This window comes from Poecilia latipinna, unplaced genomic scaffold (genome assembly GCF_001443285.1).
Source record: "Poecilia latipinna isolate Pla-1442-1.1 unplaced genomic scaffold, P_latipinna-1.0 Scaffold62, whole genome shotgun sequence".
NCBI lineage: Eukaryota > Metazoa > Chordata > Actinopteri > Cyprinodontiformes > Poeciliidae > Poecilia > Poecilia latipinna.
The window spans coordinates 12770-20457 of NW_015112678.1; the positions used below are offsets into that span (position 1 = coordinate 12770).

General features: G+C 42.1%; 1 long non-coding RNA gene across 1 annotated transcript in view; it reads left to right on the forward strand.

Annotated features, from left to right (window-relative positions):
- Positions 1-5008, forward strand: part of LOC106963031 (uncharacterized) — an 11674-nt gene extending 6666 nt beyond the window's left edge. Inside the window, exon 2 of the long non-coding RNA XR_001428103.1 lies at positions 3406-5008. This is a non-coding gene — a long non-coding RNA (uncharacterized LOC106963031). The remainder of the gene's footprint in view (positions 1-3405) is intronic.
- Positions 5009-7688: the final 2680 nt, after the last annotated feature.

A 7688-nucleotide genomic window follows, 5' to 3' on the forward strand; every position in this document is an offset into this window, starting at 1 on the left:
GAGAGGTGTTCTCCCTCTCCCCCCCCCCCCCTCTGTCTCTCGCTCTGATATTCACACACACACACACACACACACACACACACACACACGCAGACACACTGCCCTGCAATGCTCCTTTTTCTCTATTTTCTCCCTTTCTTTCCTTATCTCTCTCCTTCTCATTCTCCTGCCACGCACAGACAATGGGGCCCTGGAGAATACCGGCTTGTGCTGAATTATTCAAATCAGCAGTGGCAGCAAGCCGGAGAGCAAAGGAGAGAGGCAAGAAGGTAGAGGAGAGAGAAGGGTAGCTGGAAAAGTGAGAGAATCCGCGATAATGGGGGGGGGGGGGATTTGGAGGGAGAGGAGCAGGCAGAGACGGAGGATTGTAGCAGAGGTGAAACTCGTCTCTGCATGCAAATAGCCTCTTGCTTCTTTTTCTCTCCCCCCCCCCACCTCTCTCTGTGAGTCACCCCCTGCCCTTCACCGCTTCATTAATACACATCTGTACCCCGGCCCTTCCATCCACCTCCTTCCCCAACTCACTCCTAGCGGGGGGAAGAAGAGAGAAACATACGACTGGAGGTGGGGGTGGGAGGAAGGAGGAGTGGTGAGCTCGACAGCAGCAGCAGCAGCACGCTGTTGGCAGGGGGGGAGAATGCGCCGGTAATTAGCCAGCACCAGTACAAACGAAGAACCCAGGAAGGAGAGAGGAGAAGAGTGGGAGAGGAAGAAAAGAGCAAAGCTCTGAAAACAAGCCTCCTGCCAGGCTGAGCTCCCCAGAGGCAAGACCTGGACATGACGGTGTGCAGTCTGGGAACAAAGGAAAGAGAGGAGAGCCGGGGAAAAGATGGGAGGCTGAAGAGTGGGCCCATGACAGCACCTGCAGAGATGGAGAATCTGATTTTGTGCTCGTGTGTGTGTGTGTGCGTGCGCGCGCGTGCGTGCATGTAGGTATTATTTTCTTGTGATTGTGAATGCCACTCGGTGAAGGATGACTTTAGGTGTAGAGTGACAAGATGCCTCTGTCTACCTCTGACTCAAATCTGTATTTTAATTCGCCTTACATTCAGCATAATCCTCTTCAGAACTACCAGCACTCTTTTGATGACAGTGGATCCCCCCCCCCCCCACCTCTCGCCTGTGCTGTCTGGTTGTCTATATAAACCGCCACATAATGCATCACAGAGGCTGCACAGCGTGAGCCGTTTGACGACACAAGCCGAGCAAATGCCGACTAGCAGCTAACAACAATAATAACAAATAAATGCCCTGATATTATGTATTATATGCCTGGGAATTAATTCCAAACACGAGTTATTGATATGTCTCTAAGCCCTTTAGTTCACAATAACACACATCACAATTTTGTTCAAGGGAAATGCTTCACAAAGCAAATGAATTCTCTTGAGGTCACGCAGGAGTGTCATTTCTCCATTAAAAAAAAAAAAGAGGACACTCGTCATCTGGTGTCATCTCTGGGTTCCAAAATGAACTCTATAATAAGAGATTCTGACCCGTCCTTTATAATTAAGTAAGAGCTTGTAAAATTCTGCAGCTGGTTCTTCAAAAGTGAGTCTGAGCAGCGAGTGTATATATGTGTGTGTGCATGTGTGTGTGTGTGTAATTGAGAGACAGAAAACTTGACCCTGGAGTCCTTTGCCAGCCTCATTAGTGAGAGGACTTGGTTCATTACATGACGTGAGTGAGGAGTGAGGGCTCAGCAGAGATCACACACCAAGAGGGTGTTTGTGTGTTTTTCTACTTTTGGATTAAAAATACACAATGTCATTTTTTTTAATAGATCAATATAGGGTTTTGTAGCAGAAAAGTTATTTTTCTCCCTATTTTTGTGTTGGTGCTTGTAAAAAAAACTAAAAAATACTGATGAAAACGGCAAAAAGTTCAAATAAATCCACTGAGTAGTACGGGTAACAGGCCAGCTTGAAAAATAAGCTCTACCTCTGCTAACATTTGACTCAATTTGTTTAATAGGATATTCTCCATCAGCTCCATCTAGCAGATAGTTCATAGTTCCATCAATTACTAAAAGTTGTTTAGATACTAAACATCCTTTGTCACGTTTCACTGGTATGATGTACTCGTTCTGAAATTCAGCATCAGTTTTACCCCAGATGTTACAGGATGCGCACGTTAAGAATGCTTCCATTTTTACGTCATTAGTCCTCGGCACATTTACCCCAAACACTTGGAAAGCATCAAGGTTTTAGTTGGTAAATGTGAAACAGACCTGCATGTTCTTTGTGATTTGGCTGTAGCTTTTCCGTTGGAACTCTCCCACAGATTCAATGTTTTTTTTTATGCCAGTCTTTTTCCTGTTGTTGGATCATGAACACTGACCTAAACTGAGACAAGCCGGACTGGAATGCTTCAGATGTTGTTCTGGGTTTTTTTTTTTTTACTTCTGAATGAGTCTTTGATGCTCTCTCTCTTTTTTATTTATTTATATTTTTATTTTATTAGCCAGGAAAGGGTACCACTCGTCCATGTTTGCTACATTTGTGGATAATGTCTCTCATATTGTAAGGGTTAAAAATGCCTTTTTAACCCTTTTCAGACTGACATCTGTCAATAATTTTCTTCATGTGTGATTTCATGAGAGGGAGGTATAATATTTTGGTTTTTAATGTATTTTCATGGCTACACAGTTCTTAGAGCAATTTAAGCTTGACAGGATAAAATGGAACAAAAGAACATATAAATAAAAGAAGGTGATTTATATGCGGACTGTTTTTCCCTTTACCTTTTTGTTTTTGCAGCTTGCTTCCACTTAGTACAGAATGACTTGAGAATTAAAGGCTTTCCACATTGTTCAGCTGTTTAGGATTTCATTTGCCTTTCTCCTCACCACAGCAGATGGATGGATGTCAATGCTGAGAAAACTGAGATTTCTATTTCTCTAAAAGTAAATTTTGATGCATAATTTTCAAGAAACCTGTCCTCATGTATTGCCTTTTTCCACTTATTTCCCTTTAGTTTTTGCCGGCAATTAATCCTGCAATAAAAATATTTCCCCCGTTTCGGTTTTCACATGTAGCGTTTATCTTTTCGGTTAATGTATTCCAAAAGTTGAAGCCAGTCCTGCAGGAAAATCTGCAACCATTCATGCCTAGAAGAACTGAGAGTGGGCATCAGTAAAATGTGATAAGATATATGAATTATTACCATATACATTGGGGGAAAAAAATAAAAAAATAAATCAAAGATTTCTGTTTTTGGAGACACACACAAGGCTATGTGACTAATTTGTGATTAGTAGCTATCTTCAATTTTAAAAAATGTCACAATATTAAGTATAATGAACAGGAAATTTGATGAATACTCTTTATAAATATGCATAAAAGTTTTAAAAGCATACATGACAATAAGCTTTTTTTTTTCCTCCTTGCCCTCATTGACGTGAAGAAGCGCCTCATGCCGGCTGTGGATCGATGCCTCCCTGCGGGTCCCAGAGCGTGAGGCCCGTCCAGCCATGCGGAACCCCAGGGGAGCTGGCTGCGGTTTGATATGCCGCATGATGTCTTCCAGCACAGCTGCAGCCAGCCAACCTGCGCCCCCCCCCCACGTCTCTCCACACACCGTTTGGAGTTTTAGCCCAGCGCTCTACTGGGAGCCGGGCTTGGCAGTGTTGGTTACAGGTCTCAGACGGACCACTGATGGGGCCCTTCTGCTCAGCATCCCTTTGTGAGCAGGTAGAAAAGGGGGAGAGAGACAGGTGTGTTTATGTTCCACTTGTTGCACACAGCCACCCAGAACAGATGCCCTCTGATTTCTAAGAGGACAGTGAGGAGGAAGACAGTACAAAGAGAGAAAGGGACACGGACTGGAAGAAAATTTGATGGTGGAAAAATGTAACTATTTTCAATGAAAGACTTGTAAAACCGATGTGACCAAAGGTTTGCCATATGTACATTTCCCCCCATCGCAATAATACTTCCAGCATAGAGCCATCTTTTTTTTCCCCAGGAAAGTCCTCTTTTTTTCTTTCCCAACCAGCGTCCTGGATTGGTTTGAGAAAATGCTTCCCAGTCATTAGAGAGTTTATGAAATCATATCGGCATTACACCATGCTCTCGGAGCAGACCTTATGCACAGTCTCTGAGCTGAAGAGTGCATCGGAGTCGGGACGTTTGGCTCAGCAGGTTGTAAGGACTCTGAGTAATCAGGGTTTGGGGATTCTAATTAGGACAATTAAGTCCTAATTACAATGTAAACACATACTGCTGCCAGAACTGCAGCCCCCTAGAGTGAGGCCTTTGTAGCATGAACTCCCATTCTGCTCCGCTGTCAGCAACATCCTCGTATTCTGCAGTCCTAACTTGAATAGATGATACGGCTATTGAGTGCAAGCAGAAGTGACATACAACCTTTAATCAAGCAAGTCCATCTTTAGCTGCTTTGCCTTTCGGATTTATCGCCGTCATAGTTGGTGTGGCTTTACATCAAATGTTTATGGTGTTCAGCTGGAAGACAAATAGCAGATCCGTTTGAGTGTGACACAGGGATCAGTATGGACCCGCTAGATGCATCTGGAGAACTTTATAAATATGTTAAGCATTTAGAAGTTACTGCCATCCGTCCATCCATCATCTTTAGCTATTCCGAGACCCCCATGCGTAGTCCAGCAGGGAAACCTCGACATTCACCTCACTAGTGAGCTTTTCATAGGATCACAGAGCTACCGCAGGGCATAACCCTGAAAGATTTTCACTCAACGTTTGTGATTTTTTTGCACCAGTAATCCACTGATTCTGGCCTTGTTCAAACTGTATATGAGCATATTTTTCCGATGGATTATTTACACTTCTTAATATAAATTATCATTGTAAAATGAGACTGACGGAACGACTTAGTCAACCTACCACCCTTCCACTCCTCAAGAAAAAAAACAAACAAATTTTCTAAAGTATTGCACCAGGTCAGCTCAGGCTACTATGGATTTATTTTGAACGAGGCTCCTGGCCAACATTAATATATGAAAAAAATAAAAAATAAAGCACTGAAGTGAGTGACTGTGTGGTCTATTTGTTTAGTCAGATGTCAGCTTGCGGGATTCATATTAAAAGGTTGGGGTGGATCACAGTTTTCCTTGGAGATAATTAAGGGTAACGGGTTGATTTAGGCAGTCCCCCAGAAGAGCTTCTAAATGTAGATGAGGCAAGAAAGCTTTGTGCTGTCTATCCTCCCTCTCTTAAGGTCAGTTCATTTTTATCCTCCCCTGACATCAATTTCATCTTCTGGCTAAACCGTTGACGTCTGTACTCTGCCCAAAGTACGCCAGCATGGGCTAAAAAATGCTAAGCTGGATGTTTGTCTTGCATATTACATTCCACAAAAGAGAGCTTCTGTTCTTGATGTCTGCTGCCCACCACCGGGTTTTTCGGTGTGCAAGTGTCTATGAATATCACTCATTTTAGCGTGTGGAGAAGCTTGGAAGCTTCCAAGGACCAGTCTCAAGTCTCAGCTGTATAACCTACGCATAATTAAAACGGATTAGCATCAAAATCAATGTAGAAAAAATATTAGATGATAACGTATGTATTCCCTATGTTTTTGAAGAAAGAACATTGGGACATGACAGAAACAATGATAGAAAAAAACTCCAATGTACATTAGTCAGAATGAAATAGAAGTTTGTAAAAGTGTAACCTGTTTTCTTTAGGTTACGCTTTGCAGCTTTACTGCAAAAATGTCTGCAGTAAAGCTGCAAAGTGGAGAGCACGAACTGAAGAGCATAAATGAGCAACAGGTTTAGCGACTGAGAAGATGGGCTGAAATTTGGGATAAGGATCAGGAGGATCTGACAAGAATAAAGGAGTATTTACATTCTGGGGAGGCGATAATGCAAACCCGACAGCTGTGTGGGGAAATTTACTAACTGACCCAAAACTTTGTACATGATATAAGATGGTACTGAGGAAACCGAACAGAACACAGGAATAGCTAAAGATGAAGACTATCCCTTCAGCAACACAAGCTGAGTAAAACAATCTTGATTAAAAAGGTTCAAATGTAATTAAAGTTGGCGTTTTGCTGTTTGAGTTCAACCCATGAGGAACTTCATGAATCCTTTAGCCATAAACTCCCATCTTTGGATCTTATTATGCAAAACTATTTAGATATAGACCAAAAAATATGTACTTCTTGGTACAAGCGGGGATAGGCGATGGGTGGACGGAAGGAAGTTTTTGGCTGTGAGCAAAGACCTTTTTAAAGTTTCTGACTGAAACTGCAAAAGACTTACAAGTAAAGTTGCAAGTATGGAGCAAAAAAAATAAAATAAATCCAGGACCTTCTTTGTAACATTTGACTTGTCACAACTATGCCGGAAAAAAAAAAACAACAACAAAAAAACATTGTTTCCAATGATGTCAGCAGCAAAGACTGTTATTAAAATGGAGGTGGAGTAAACAGACAGAAGGACCAGACAGGTAGGTGCACCTTGATTGGTTTAGAGATGAGGCAAAGATGCTCCTCAGGGAGAGAGCAGTGAGGTGACAGAGTGCTGTCACCTCTCTGGATATTTGAAGTCGGGAAAAGAAAGAAGTTTGCAGAGGTCAAAGAGCCGCAGAGCGGCATTACACCTGCAAGGAAAAGGAAACCTCAGATATTTCTGCCCTACCTTTTCTTACCTTAACAACCCCGATGAGTCCCTTCCCTCCTGCCACCTTCTTCTACGCCCATCTAAGCCCATCATTGTCTCGTCTTTTCTTGTAGCAAGTCTGACAGTAACTGACATCGATCCGCTAGTATCAAAAGACTGCGAGTTTTCACGGACGTTGGAGAGTTTTACCTCAGAGGTGTAGATAAAACAGCCTAAATTCTGACTTGTCGCGAGTTTATATTTGTACGTTAAGGGCCTGCAGAGTCGCACGGGTTTGTAGCCGACTGCCACAACACAACAAGCACACCAGCATCGCATAAGCCCCCTAATTGTTATGCCACTTCCCATTACACATGTCATTTCTCTTACCACGCTTTCATGCCCATGAGCCTGGCCAGCTGCTCAGAGGCAGGTGGAAGGTGAGGACAGGGCGAGGTGTCAATGTTTCACTGTATAGAAGGCGGCGGCATAAAGGAAGACTTAAATGAATAATCATGAATTAGGTGAAGCTTTTTTTTTTTTTTTTTCTCCCCAGAATTTTCTTTTCCTCAAGTTTATTTTTGAGTTGGGGCTTGAGCGATGAAAATTGAGTACTCTGTGTTTTCCCGACATACACAAGTTCAACATTAGTAAGAGATAACTTTTTCCAGTCGTATAAGTTTTAATCTAAGGTGTTGTTAAACATTCGATCTGCGCAGGCTGTGCAGATAACCAGACTCGGTTATTTACACAAGCAAAAATCTCAGTTGTTTGGCATGCTGTCCTAATTAAAACTTCTGCCATACGGACAAAAGATTGACTGGCACACATTTATAAATTAATGGATAATTTCAGCACATTGAAGCATTTCAATATTTATTTCACATTGTAAAGATGATGTGTTAATAATTTAGAAGTCATGAATTTTTGCCTGGCTCATTCTGCTTTTCCTTGTTTGGATGTCAACATCCATTAATAAAATAACTCTATATTTAGACTTCTCTTCTAGGAAACGTCAAAAACATCTTGAGAAGATGTTCACTTTTGAGTTTTAGGCATGGTTAGATTTTATTTGAACATATTTAAAAGATTTTCTTTCTGTACA